At 37.3% G+C, this 13,792-nt stretch overlaps 1 long non-coding RNA gene across 1 annotated transcript; it reads right to left on the reverse strand.

The window, feature by feature from the left end:
• Positions 1-1,916: 1,916 nt before the first annotated feature.
• Positions 1,917-8,526, reverse strand: LOC116708525 (uncharacterized). The gene is made up of 2 exons (XR_004336697.1): positions 7,785-8,526; positions 1,917-2,139 (listed from the first exon to the last, which is right to left on the reverse strand). It is a non-coding gene; the product is annotated as an uncharacterized LOC116708525 (long non-coding RNA).
• Positions 8,527-13,792: the final 5,266 nt, after the last annotated feature.

Below are 13,792 nucleotides of genomic sequence, written 5' to 3' on the forward strand. Positions count from 1 at the left end.
TGTCCAGGTCGGCCATCACAGTAGTAACCAGGGTACTCTCCTCGTCTTCCATCGCCGGTGAAGCCCACAGTCTTTATATTACCGGTGGCAGGAAAAACACGTTACAACCGCAAAAGGAATCCGGTTTTCTGCCTTGAATGTTTTTGAAAATTTTCCACAGTTGATCTCACCTGTTAATGAAAAATCGATTTCATGTAGTTGAAATCTAATTTCACATGTTTTAGGTGAAAAAAGTCAAAAGTCCTTACCATCCAGCCAAGCAAAGTGAGTCTTCTTCCTGAAAACTGGACGACCTTTGTCGCATGTCTTCCACCCTCCTTCCTGTCTGCCTACTGTCAAAAAAATACGAGCCATTAGCGCCGCAAAAACTCTTCGGAGAGAGAAAAAAACAAAATAAAAGAGGTTTTGCATATGTTTCTCCTTTGAAATTATACATTTCATAATTTCATTCTTAAATTACCCTCCATAAATAAAAATCTTTAGGCAGAAAAAAGGGAAATAAAGACAATCCCGCTATAAATAAATAGAAAAAAAGACATTTCCAGCAAAACACATCCATAAAGATCTGCGTACAAAATCTAAAAGAAAAAATGTAAGTTATGTGAACAATATACAGTGTCACTAAAATCTGTTTTATTTAAATAAATTCACCTCCTCAATGCTGAGGCATAGGGCATCAGAATGAAGTCACAGATACACCTGGATAAACTCAGGTATACAGCCAGTCTACAAATTACTCAGCTGCTTTTTATCAATTATTTCATATAAATGTATTGTTTACTTCATTTTTTCTACAGCAGGAGAAGTTGTGTCAAAAAAACGGAAGACTAAATTTAAAAATTTTAGAAAAACTTTTTTTTTTTTTTAATGAAAATTTGTGGGAAAAAACAACAACAAAAAACCCCAGTCCACAAGCATCCTCATTCCAAACACGATCGCTTTCATTTTCATCACTTGGTTCATGTTCACATTACTTATTGACTGTATCGAAGAATATCAAATATATTTTGATTTTAACTGAAGATATGACATTATACAATATATAATATACGATGAAATTAAATGACTTAAATCTTATTGTATAGACTAGGCCATCAAATCAGTCTGTGAACTGCGTTGCCTGTAGGGATTTTTAATGTCCAGCAGGTGTCAGTATTCAGTGACACAGTATTGACGCGGTATCAATACAGTTTTGCTTTGGGTCAAAACGATACATGACGCCTCATTTACCCATCACCAACATAAACATCTTCATACCTGACAATTGGAGATTAAAAACTTATTTCTGATAGGAAATGACAATTTCAAAGTAACTAAACTATTTATAACATTCCTCAATAATCAATAAAAAAATATTGACTGACTTTAAAGCAGTCAAACTTTTTTAAATCTATTTTTATTTCTGATTAGCTCTTTCCATGTTTCCTCATGTAGCAGAAGCTCCACGTCTTCTTACTAATTTATAAGATCAAAGGGATTCCTTCAAAACATGTATTTTACATAACAGTATAAAATCTTTTTGTAACGTCAGTATTCTAATGTATATTAGTTTTATTTGAAATAAATCTATTTTGTTTGTCTTTTGTGTCATTTTGAAACCCCAGTAATTATTGGCTTAACATTTAAATCTATTTATTTAGTAAATAACACAAAGAAATTCTGGTTGTTTCTTCTTCTCTGGCTTTACAAACCAGAGAAGAAACAAGCAAAAAAACAAAAAAAACATTTCTACTTTTCATATCCATTTTTCTTTTAAATTACCAAAATGTGACATTTTAAAATAGTTTTTACTAAAAACCTCCACCGCTTTCTGGGTTTTTCATAGATCATGTAAAGGAATATTTTTGGAGAATCTCAACAGAAACCGGAGACATTTCAGCAGAATTAAAGCAGACTTTGAATCTTCAGCTAGCATGCAGCGTTAGCAGAGCGGCACGTCACACAGCCATGCAACCGCAGCAACAAAGCTGCAACAACACACTGCTGCAACTCCTACACACTCAGGGCAAAGCAGCGCGGGCCTGACGCTACATGGGAAGCTGTGTGTGTGTGTGTGTGTGTGTGTGTGTTGGGGGGCAGCAGGTATAAGCTCACCTTGAGCCCTCAAGTCTCCCGTTTCTCTCAAACTCGGTTGAGACTCTGAGGCGCCGTGAGAAAATTCACACGGGGAGTCAGAGGAGAAGAAAACAACAAAACAGATTGTGGATTGTGCACAACACAAATCATTTCTCATCAATTTCAGTGAATGGAAGAGAAAAGAAAAGAGAGATAAAGTGTGTGACGGAATACGTTAGCGACGGTGTGAGCCACCACCAACACGTCACTGAGCAGTGAGCTCAGTGACGTCACTGAGCAGATGAAGCGGCCGGGTTTGCAGTCAGCGTTTGCTGCCTCAAGTTAACGTTAGCTTCCAAGTCTCAGTTTCTTACAATGTAATGTTATTTAATTGCATTTCACAAATTACTTCAGGAGCATAACGAGGTGCAAAGCGTTTGCTAGCATGAGCTATTTTCACAAAACCCTTCAAAGGTGAACGTTGAACGTGTTTGGAGATTTGAGGACATGAGCTAATTCAAGCGACACCGGTTTCCTTGACCGGTGGTTCCGTTTGGCCAGCAAAATAGCCGCTACAAACTCAGCCCCTACCTTCTCCGAAGCTTGACTGTTTTGGTTCAAACTAGCTTCAACCAGTCTGCATTTATACGTCAAATAAATGCTGCTTTTAATCCCGCTGGAAGTGACAGCTACTGCGTTCATGGGCAACGCACGTGGTGTTGTTTTCAACGGAAGTGACGTGAAAAGGCCCGGATGATGATCACCCGGCGACGAAAGACCCCGGATGTAGTCAGTCGAGAACGGCGGTGACGTCAAATTGCTAAGAGATATATTAATAGTAGCGCCATTCTATAGCGGGCTGCACAGTGGCTCAGTCCGTAAGGTTGTTGCCTTGCAGTCGGAAGGTTGTGGGTTCGCTTCCCAGAACTACTGTAGGAGTTTGCATGTTCTCCCTGTGCATGCGTGGGTTTCCTCCGGGTACTCCGGTTTCCTCCCACATTCCAAAAACATGACAACAAGGTAAGAGTTCATTGGTCACTCCAAATTCTCCCTAGGTGTGAGTGTGTTCCCCTTAGATAGAAATGGATGAATGGAAAATAAATTTTTTTTAATGATTTATGTTAATCGCCATATAGAGACCTAATAAATTCAGATGCTTTGACTCGCCAGTAAGCGCTTTGCTCTCCTCCCACAGAGCCTCCTTCCCACTTTTTTGCCAGGTGACTGTTGAGGAGTTTGTCCATGGACAAACAGCAAATAGGAGCTTTGTTGGGGGTTTTTCTACGGCAAAATTAATAACAACGAATCAAAAGTTATTCAGTTCTTTTTGCTTGATTTGAAAAATATGCACAATTTGATGAATCGTTTTTTTTTCCATTGTGAAACCAACTTTTTTTTTAGCTAAGGCTAGGCTAACAGACATTAAGGGTCTAAGAGAAGCTTCTTACCACAAGAAGGATCGATCAGCGATTAGTGCGTCGTTAAGCGCATCATTCAAGAGCGCATTAGTACGCGGCTGGCGTGCAGCGCCAGCAAACAGCGAGGTGTGAACCGGAAGGAAAACATGATGTCTACCAGGTGAGGGCAAGTACACCCAAGTACACCTCGCTGCAGCAAACAGAAAGGGGCGGGGACGGACCACTGTCAGTCTCACACCTTATATGGAAAGGTGACTATTTCATTCCGGAAATGAAGGGGGCGCTAGTGACACTATTTCCTGTACCGACCTTGTTATAATAATTATACTAATAATAACGTATTTTATTTGCCAACGCCTTTTAAAACACCCAAGAAGACTTTCAACATTAAAAATACAAATTAAATAGTAAAGAAATGGCTACAAAACGTGATATGTCACGTGGTATGTCTGTCACGTGGTAAGTCACTTTTTTATTTTCAAATCTGTATTAAATCTTTATTTAAAATTATATTAGTAAACAATCTAGAATAAGCAACAATAAGGAAACATTATGGAGATGTATTTATCTATCCTTACACCCAATCTATCTCAAACAAAAGTAATAAAACATGAATCAAATCAATATTTTGGAGACAAATGTACATTACATTAAGAGCACATTTATCCATCCATTAATTATCATGAATTATCCCTATAGTTGGGTCATGAGGGCTGCTGACCCTGGACAGATCGCCTGTCCATCGCAGATTAAGAAAACAGATATAAACAAATGAAGTTCAAATAATATATTTTGATGTTGTGAATGGTCCTCTTAAAATAAATAAGTTACAATCTAAACTATAATAGCCTCTGGCTTATTAAACGAGAACTAGATGGAAAAGAGGTTTGGTCTGTAAAACATTTAGTTAACAATTTTGGCCAACTTAGTACGTCCATTCACAGCGCACTTTTGTTGCTTATTTGCCAAATATTTTTCTTATTATTCACATTATGAATATAATTTACAAACAAACCAAAGGACTTCTGAACTTCTAACAAGTGCCATTCCGAAAACTAGAATATTTTTGGTTGCAGGTGACCTGGCTCAGCTATTATCATTGTTTACCATAATGTCTCATTGGAAACTTTTGCTATAAGGACTCCAGTTCAACCAGTAAACTGATTGGTGTCCCACTATTCCATTTAGAAATTCCATATCAATTCTACCAATTGCAATCGATTCATAAAATAAAGACCTTAAATATCCAATTGTTGCAAAACCCAAAGGGATTAATTTAAAACTTTAAATGTAGCTTCAACCTGGAAAGACTCACACAGAGAGAAAGTAGGTTTTAGAAAGTTTATTTGACAAGAAATAAACTTTGGCGCTCGGACCCCGGCAGTAGACGCTGCGCTGGTAACTGCCAGAGAGAATGATCTTTTTTCTATATGAAAACCTTTTTGAATAAAGTCACTGGTTACATAAATTAAACCAATGTGTAAATTCTAACTATAAATGTCTTCATCTCACCTGCTCAGCCAATCACCTGATCATGTGTCTCCATCCCAGCCTAACGGCGCCGGGCTCATCTCTTCATAAAGTCCGGCTCAGGATACCTTTAGTCTTATGTTTGTATTATGACTTTGTAACTGAACAATATGTTTCTGTATGTGCTTACTTTATTACAAAAAAACCCAACAGTTGATTCTGTCAAAACATAAACAACTTGGCTGTATGTCAGGTTTGTAAAGAAACTTTGTATTGATTCCAGTCATTGTTCTAAAAGTGTAGGAAACATTGTATTTACACATATAAAATATTGCAAGTTATTAGCTTTGCTTGCATTTAAAATTTTTAAAACAAGGTTATCCTATTGTTAAACAACGCTGTTACAATATATTTACAACTACTTTATTGGTTCTACTCTCTCCAACAAATTACAGCCACAATGTAACTTTGTGTGGAAACGGCACCATTTCTATGAAAACTAAATAATGTAAATCAACTGAGCTACAACAAAAGGAACATTCAAAAATGTAAATAATATTGAAAGAACACATTATTAAAAAGGATGACTGCACAAGTCAAAAGGCAAATATTATTTAGCAGAAATGATTTAAAATGGCATGTCACAAAAAAAAAAAAACTAACAATGTGTGACAACTGAAATGTGTGAAAGACTGTGGAAAGCAACTAATATTCTCCTTGCATTCAGTATTGACAGTCAGTGCAGTGTCCAGGTCGGCCATCACAGTAGTAACCAGGGTACTCTCCTCGTCTTCCATCGCCGGTGAAGCCCACAGTCTTTATATTACCGGTTGCAGGAAGAACACGTGACAACCGCAAAAGGAATCCGGTTTTCTGCCTTGAATGTTTTTGAAAACTTTCCCCAGTTGATCTCACCTGTTAATGAAAAATCGATTTCATGTAGTTGAAATCTAATTTCACATGTTTTAGGTGAAAAAAGTCAAAGGTCCTTACCATCCAGCCAAGCAAAGTGAGTCTTCTTCCTGAAAACTGGACGACCTTTGTCGCATGTCTTCCACCCTCCTTCCTGTCTGCCTACTGTCAAAAAAATACGAGCCATTAGCGCCGCAAAAACTCTTCGGAGAGAGAAAAAAACAAAATAAAAGAGGTTTTGCATATGTTTCTCCTTTGAAATTATACATTTCATAATTTCATTCTTAAATTACCCTCCATAAATAAAAATCTTTAGGCAGAAAAAAGGGAAATAAAGACAATCCCGCTATAAATAAATAGAAAAAAAGACATTTCCAGCAAAACACATCCATAAAGATCTGCGTACAAAATCTAAAAGAAAAAATGTAAGTTATGTGAACAATATACAGTGTCACTAAAATCTGTTTTATTTAAATAAATTCACCTCCTCAATGCTGAGGCATAGGGCATCAGAATGAAGTCACAGATACACCTGGATAAACTCAGGTATACAGCCAGTCTACAAATTACTCAGCTGCTTTTTATCAATTATTTCATATAAATGTATTGTTTACTTCATTTTTTCTACAGCAGGAGAAGTTGTGTCAAAAAAACGGAAGACTAAATTTAAAAATTTTAGAAAAACTTTTTTTTTTTTTTAATGAAAATTTGTGGGAAAAAACAACAACAAAAAACCCCAGTCCACAAGCATCCTCATTCCAAACACGATCGCTTTCATTTTCATCACTTGGTTCATGTTCACATTACTTATTGACTGTATCGAAGAATATCAAATATATTTTGATTTTAACTGAAGATATGACATTATACAATATATAATATACGATGAAATTAAATGACTTAAATCTTATTGTATAGACTAGGCCATCAAATCAGTCTGTGAACTGCGTTGCCTGTAGGGATTTTTAATGTCCAGCAGGTGTCAGTATTCAGTGACACAGTATTGACGCGGTATCAATACAGTTTTGCTTTGGGTCAAAACGATACATGACGCCTCATTTACCCATCACCAACATAAACATCTTCATACCTGACAATTGGAGATTAAAAACTTATTTCTGATAGGAAATGACAATTTCAAAGTAACTAAACTATTTATAACATTCCTCAATAATCAATAAAAAAATATTGACTGACTTTAAAGCAGTCAAACTTTTTTAAATCTATTTTTATTTCTGATTAGCTCTTTCCATGTTTCCTCATGTAGCAGAAGCTCCACGTCTTCTTACTAATTTATAAGATCAAAGGGATTCCTTCAAAACATGTATTTTACATAACAGTATAAAATCTTTTTGTAACGTCAGTATTCTAATGTATATTAGTTTTATTTGAAATAAATCTATTTTGTTTGTCTTTTGTGTCATTTTGAAACCCCAGTAATTATTGGCTTAACATTTAAATCTATTTATTTAGTAAATAACACAAAGAAATTCTGGTTGTTTCTTCTTCTCTGGCTTTACAAACCAGAGAAGAAACAAGCAAAAAAACAAAAAAAACATTTCTACTTTTCATATCCATTTTTCTTTTAAATTACCAAAATGTGACATTTTAAAATAGTTTTTACTAAAAACCTCCACCGCTTTCTGGGTTTTTCATAGATCATGTAAAGGAATATTTTTGGAGAATCTCAACAGAAACCGGAGACATTTCAGCAGAATTAAAGCAGACTTTGAATCTTCAGCTAGCATGCAGCGTTAGCAGAGCGGCACGTCACACAGCCATGCAACCGCAGCAACAAAGCTGCAACAACACACTGCTGCAACTCCTACACACTCAGGGCAAAGCAGCGCGGGCCTGACGCTACATGGGAAGCTGTGTGTGTGTGTGTGTGTGTGTGTGTGTGTTGGGGGGCAGCAGGTATAAGCTCACCTTGAGCCCTCAAGTCTCCCGTTTCTCTCAAACTCGGTTGAGACTCTGAGGCGCCGTGAGAAAATTCACACGGGGAGTCAGAGGAGAAGAAAACAACAAAACAGATTGTGGATTGTGCACAACACAAATCATTTCTCATCAATTTCAGTGAATGGAAGAGAAAAGAAAAGAGAGATAAAGTGTGTGACGGAATACGTTAGCGACGGTGTGAGCCACCACCAACACGTCACTGAGCAGTGAGCTCAGTGACGTCACTGAGCAGATGAAGCGGCCGGGTTTGCAGTCAGCGTTTGCTGCCTCAAGTTAACGTTAGCTTCCAAGTCTCAGTTTCTTACAATGTAATGTTATTTAATTGCATTTCACAAATTACTTCAGGAGCATAACGAGGTGCAAAGCGTTTGCTAGCATGAGCTATTTTCACAAAACCCTTCAAAGGTGAACGTTGAACGTGTTTGGAGATTTGAGGACATGAGCTAATTCAAGCGACACCGGTTTCCTTGACCGGTGGTTCCGTTTGGCCAGCAAAATAGCCGCTACAAACTCAGCCCCTACCTTCTCCGAAGCTTGACTGTTTTGGTTCAAACTAGCTTCAACCAGTCTGCATTTATACGTCAAATAAATGCTGCTTTTAATCCCGCTGGAAGTGACAGCTACTGCGTTCATGGGCAACGCACGTGGTGTTGTTTTCAACGGAAGTGACGTGAAAAGGCCCGGATGATGATCACCCGGCGACGAAAGACCCCGGATGTAGTCAGTCGAGAACGGCGGTGACGTCAAATTGCTAAGAGATATATTAATAGTAGCGCCATTCTATAGCGGGCTGCACAGTGGCTCAGTCCGTAAGGTTGTTGCCTTGCAGTCGGAAGGTTGTGGGTTCGCTTCCCAGAACTACTGTAGGAGTTTGCATGTTCTCCCTGTGCATGCGTGGGTTTCCTCCGGGTACTCCGGTTTCCTCCCACATTCCAAAAACATGACAACAAGGTAAGAGTTCATTGGTCACTCCAAATTCTCCCTAGGTGTGAGTGTGTTCCCCTTAGATAGAAATGGATGAATGGAAAATAATTTTTTTTTTAATGATTTATGTTAATCGCCATATAGAGACCTAATAAATTCAGATGCTTTGACTCGCCAGTAAGCGCTTTGCTCTCCTCCCACAGAGCCTCCTTCCCACTTTTTTGCCAGGTGACTGTTGAGGAGTTTGTCCATGGACAAACAGCAAATAGGAGCTTTGTTGGGGGTTTTTCTACGGCAAAATTAATAACAACGAATCAAAAGTTATTCAGTTCTTTTTGCTTGATTTGAAAAATATGCACAATTTGATGAATCGTTTTTTTTTCCATTGTGAAACCAACTTTTTTTTTTAGCTAAGGCTAGGCTAACAGACATTAAGGGTCTAAGAGAAGCTTCTTACTAGTGATGTTACGTGATGTGCCGAGGCTTCGAGGCGTGTGTCGAGTAATGGAGGGGGCGTTTCCGTAAAGCGCGTATCGAGGCTTGCTTCATTTAGGGGAGGAGCCGAAAACGATGACGTCCGAAGCCTCGCTGCCTGGCTGTACCACGTGACTGCTTCGGGAAGTGGCTCAGATGTTGGCGCGGGGTTTGACAGCTTTAGAAACCCCACAGGCTGCATTCAAAATGTGGGTTGTTGTAGGAGAGTGGATAGAGTTTTGATAGTTTGGATAGTAGAGTTTGGATAGTGGTTATTTAGTTTGAGACAGTTAGTTCGGTGTTTGGAGAGAGAGAGAGAGAGAGAGAGAGAGAGAGAGGAGGATTTCCCCTATGTGGGAACATTTTGATTTGATAAGCCCTAACAAGGTAAGGTGAACTGAACATTTGCAGATGCATTAGGTTTGCTTATGAGGAACTGTATTTTTCACTGTTTCTTATTTTCTGTAAAGGTGAGGTGTTTATTGTGCTCCAAGGAGTTGGGGTACAATAATAACACCTCATCCATGTAGTGTCAAAAAAGAGAAATCGTTTGAAACCAAAAACTGTGGAGAAATTGTTGTTTCTTAATAAAAATGCATGAAATCATCCAAGTTACACAAGCATTAGCCTATTCACTACCCCCTCCCTAGTTCCACAAGCACTTTCACTGTCCTCTGCCTGATTAAGCCCATGCCATTTTTCTAGAGTCACAGAAAAACTTTATTACACAACATGCCATATCACATGACACTACTATTTTGGGAATAATTACACACAGAGGATACATTCAAATAATATTTTATTATACACATATGTGTATACATAATTTATGTAGACAAATGATTTCGTCCTACACCTTTTGTGAAGTCATTCCCAAGAGCCATAATAGACAAAAATTCAATGCATCACACGTGTTAAGATACAGCTGGCTGTGATTATACACCTGGCCAGTAGGTGGTTTCGTGTGCACATGAAGCCTCAAGAAATGAACCCTTTCTCGAACCAGTTGGCTCAAGTGGTTCAATGCCTCATGAGGCTTCATCTCACCATCACTACTTCTTACCACAAGAAGGATCGATCAGCGATTAGTGCGTCGTTAAGCGCATCATTCAAGAGCGCATTAGTACGCGGCTGGCGTGCAGCGCCAGCAAACAGCGAGGTGTGAACCGGAAGGAAAACATGATGTCTACCAGGTGAGGGCAAGTACACCCAAGTACACCTCGCTGCAGCAAACAGAAAGGGGCGGGGACGGACCACTGTCAGTCTCACACCTTATATGGAAAGGTGACTATTTCATTCCGGAAATGAAGGGGGCGCTAGTGACACTATTTCCTGTACCGACCTTGTTATAATAATTATACTAATAATAACGTATTTTATTTGCCAACGCCTTTTAAAACACCCAAGAAGACTTTCAACATTAAAAATACAAATTAAATAGTAAAGAAATGGCTACAAAACGTGATATGTCACGTGGTATGTCTGTCACGTGGTAAGTCACTTTTTTATTTTCAAATCTGTATTAAATCTTTATTTAAAATTATATTAGTAAACAATCTAGAATAAGCAACAATAAGGAAACATTATGGAGATGTATTTATCTATCCTTACACCCAATCTATCTCAAACAAAAGTAATAAAACATGAATCAAATCAATATTTTGGAGACAAATGTACATTACATTAAGAGCACATTTATCCATCCATTAATTATCATGAATTATCCCTATAGTTGGGTCATGAGGGCTGCTGACCCTGGACAGATCGCCTGTCCATCGCAGATTAAGAAAACAGATATAAACAAATGAAGTTCAAATAATATATTTTGATGTTGTGAATGGTCCTCTTAAAATAAATAAGTTACAATCTAAACTATAATAGCCTCTGGCTTATTAAACGAGAACTAGATGGAAAAGAGGTTTGGTCTGTAAAACATTTAGTTAACAATTTTGGCCAACTTAGTACGTCCATTCACAGCGCACTTTTGTTGCTTATTTGCCAAATATTTTTCTTATTATTCACATTATGAATATAATTTACAAACAAACCAAAGGACTTCTGAACTTCTAACAAGTGCCATTCCGAAAACTAGAATATTTTTGGTTGCAGGTGACCTGGCTCAGCTATTATCATTGTTTACCATAATGTCTCATTGGAAACTTTTGCTATAAGGACTCCAGTTCAACCAGTAAACTGATTGGTGTCCCACTATTCCATTTAGAAATTCCATATCAATTCTACCAATTGCAATCGATTCATAAAATAAAGACCTTAAATATCCAATTGTTGCAAAACCCAAAGGGATTAATTTAAAACTTTAAATGTAGCTTCAACCTGGAAAGACTCACACAGAGAGAAAGTAGGTTTTAGAAAGTTTATTTGACAAGAAATAATCTTTGGCGCTCGGACCCCGGCAGTAGACGCTGCGCTGGTAACTGCCAGAGAGAATGATCTTTTTTCTATATGAAAACCTTTTTGAATAAAGTCACTGGTTACATAAATTAAACCAATGTGTAAATTCTAACTATAAATGTCTTCATCTCACCTGCTCAGCCAATCACCTGATCATGTGTCTCCATCCCAGCCTAACGGCGCCGGGCTCATCTCTCTTCATAAAGTCCGGCTCAGGATACCTTTAGTCTTATGTTTGTATTATGACTTTGTAACTGAACAATATGTTTCTGTATGTGCTTACTTTATTACAAAAAAAACCCAACAGTTGATTCTGTCAAAACATAAACAACTTGGCTGTATGTCAGGTTTGTAAAGAAACTTTGTATTGATTCCAGTCATTGTTCTAAAAGTGTAGGAAACATTGTATTTACACATATAAAATATTGCAAGTTATTAGCTTTGCTTGCATTTAAAATTTTTAAAACAAGGTTATCCTATTGTTAAACAACGCTGTTACAATATATTTACAACTACTTTATTGGTTCTACTCTCTCCAACAAATTACAGCCACAATGTAACTTTGTGTGGAAACGGCACCATTTCTATGAAAACTAAATAATGTAAATCAACTGAGCTACAACAAAAGGAACATTCAAAAATGTAAATAATATTGAAAGAACACATTATTAAAAAGGATGACTGCACAAGTCAAAAGGCAAATATTATTTAGCAGAAATGATTTAAAATGGCATGTCACAAAAAAAAAAAAACGAACAATGTGTGACAACTGAAATGTGTGAAAGACTGTGGAAAGCAACTAATATTCTCCTTGCATTCAGTATTGACAGTCAGTGCAGTGTCCAGGTCGGCCATCACAGTAGTAACCAGGGTACTCTCCTCGTCTTCCATCGCCGGTGAAGCCCACAGTCTTTATATTACCGGTTGCAGGAAGAACACGTGACAACCGCAAAAGGAATCCGGTTTTCTGCCTTGAATGTTTTTGAAAACTTTCCCCAGTTGATCTCACCTGTTAATGAAAAATCGATTTCATGTAGTTGAAATCTAATTTCACATGTTTTAGGTGAAAAAAGTCAAAGGTCCTTACCATCCAGCCAAGCAAAGTGAGTCTTCTTCCTGAAAACTGGACGACCTTTGTCGCATGTCTTCCACCCTCCTTCCTGTCTGCCTACTGTCAAAAAAATACGAGCCATTAGCGCCGCAAAAACTCTTCGGAGAGAGAAAAAAACAAAATAAAAGAGGTTTTGCATATGTTTCTCCTTTGAAATTATACATTTCATAATTTCATTCTTAAATTACCCTCCATAAATAAAAATCTTTAGGCAGAAAAAAGGGAAATAAAGACAATCCCGCTATAAATAAATAGAAAAAAAGACATTTCCAGCAAAACACATCCATAAAGATCTGCGTACAAAATCTAAAAGAAAAAATGTAAGTTATGTGAACAATATACAGTGTCACTAAAATCTGTTTTATTTAAATAAATTCACCTCCTCAATGCTGAGGCATAGGGCATCAGAATGAAGTCACAGATACACCTGGATAAACTCAGGTATACAGCCAGTCTACAAATTACTCAGCTGCTTTTTATCAATTATTTCATATAAATGTATTGTTTACTTCATTTTTTCTACAGCAGGAGAAGTTGTGTCAAAAAAACGGAACAGACTAAATTTAAAAATTTTAGAAAAACTTTTTTTTTTTTTTATGAAAATTTGTGGGAAAAAACAACAACAAAAAACCCCAGTCCACAAGCATCCTCATTCCAAACACGATCGCTTTCATTTTCATCACTTGGTTCATGTTCACATTACTTATTGACTGTATCTTAGAATATCAAATATATTTTGATTTTAACTGAAGATATGACATCATACAATATATAATATACGATGAAATTAAATGACTTAAATCTTATTGTATAGACTAGGCCATCAAATCAGTCTGTGAACTGCGTTGCCTGTAGGGATTTTTAATGTCCAGCAGGTGTCAGTATTCAGTGACACAGTATTGACGCGGTATCAATACAGTTTTGCTTTGGGTCAAAACGATACATGACGCCTCATTTACCCATCACTAACATAAACATCTTCATACCTGACAATTGGAGATTAAAAACTTATTTCTGATAGGAAATGACAACAGCATCTCAAAAGAAAATGTAAGAA

The sequence above is a fragment of the Xiphophorus hellerii genome, chromosome 19, assembly GCF_003331165.1.
Source record: "Xiphophorus hellerii strain 12219 chromosome 19, Xiphophorus_hellerii-4.1, whole genome shotgun sequence".
In the NCBI taxonomy this organism is placed as follows: Eukaryota; Metazoa; Chordata; class Actinopteri; order Cyprinodontiformes; family Poeciliidae; genus Xiphophorus; species Xiphophorus hellerii.